Source organism: Jatropha curcas, chromosome 8, assembly GCF_041381405.1.
Source record: "Jatropha curcas cultivar XTBG-Jc1 chromosome 8, XTBG_Jcur_1.0, whole genome shotgun sequence".
Taxonomy (NCBI): Eukaryota; Viridiplantae; Streptophyta; class Magnoliopsida; order Malpighiales; family Euphorbiaceae; genus Jatropha; species Jatropha curcas.
In genome coordinates, this window is record NC_143158.1 from 20,217,921 (window position 1) to 20,219,401 (window position 1,481).

Consider the following 1,481-nt stretch of genomic DNA (forward strand, 5'->3'; position numbering starts at 1 on the left):
TAAAAATAATTCCTCAATTTTCCTCCATAAAAAAAATAATTGCTCAAATTTCCTTACTTAATATAACACCATAATTCACTATTCACTAAGTATCTAAATTCTCCAAAAATATTCCTTACTTACTTTCTACCCATAAAAACCATGCATACATGCTCCAAAAATGTTAAATAAAATATAAAACATAAATAGTAATTTTTCGGACCAAAAATAATACCAACTTCCGGACCGGTGGTACTATTCACAGACCGGTAAACTACTATTACACCACAGGAAAAAAATGGGGCGTTACAGTTCTCCCCCCCTTAAAGAATTTCGTCCTCAAAATTCACCTAAATTAAACAACTGAGGATGTTGTCTCATAATCTCTTCACTTTCCCAGGTAGCTTCTTCGGTCTTATGGTTTCTCCAAAGAACCTTTACCAATGGAATTCTCTTATTCCTTAGTTCCTTAATTTCCCTAGCAAGTATGCTCACTGGCTCTTCCTCATAAGTTAAATCTGGCTCTATAGTCACAGATTCCACTGATATTACATGTGATGGGTCGGACCGATACCTCCTCAACATAGATACGTGGAAAACATTATGTATCCTATCTAGGTCTGGTGGTAAAGCTAGTCTATAGGCTAATGGACCCACACGCTCAATGATCTCATATGAACCAATGAACCTAGGACTAAGCTTACCCTTTCTTCCAAATCGCAATATCTTTTTCCACGGAGATACCTTAAGGAAAACCTTATCTCCCACTGCATACTCTATATCCTTCCTCTTCAAATCCGCATAAGATTTCTGACGATCCGAAGCTGCTTTCAATCTATCTCTGATAATTCTGACCTTTTCCTCTGTATCCCGAATCAAATCTGGACCTACCATCTTGCCCTCACTCAATTCTGACCAACACAGTGGAGTCCTACATCTCCTACCATATAGTGCTTCAAAAGGGGCCATCTGAATACTCGACTGATAACTGTTATTGTAGGCAAATTCTACAAGTCGAATGTACTTCTCCCAACTGCCCTCAAACTCAATAGCACAAGCTCTTAACATATCCTCCAAAATCTGAATAACCCGCTCTGACTGACCATCTGTCTGAGGATGAAAAGCTGTGCTGAAATTCAGCTTAGTACCCAGGGCCTCATGTAGCTTCTTCCAAAATCTAGAAGTAAATCTCGGATCTCTATCTGAAATGATGGAAGAAGGAACCCCATGTAATCTCACTATCTCATTTATATACAGCTCTGCATATTGCTCCATGGTGAAGTCAGTCCTAACAGGAAGAAAGTGTGCTGACTTAGTTAATCTGTCAACTATTACCCATACAGCATCTTTCTTTTTAGGAGTTAAAGGCAATCCAATCACAAAATCCATAGTAACCTTATCCCATTTCCACTCTGGAATAGAAGTAGGGTGTAACAAACCAGAAGGAAACTGATGCTCTGCTTTCACTTGCTGGCACGTCAAACACCTCGACACATAATCTG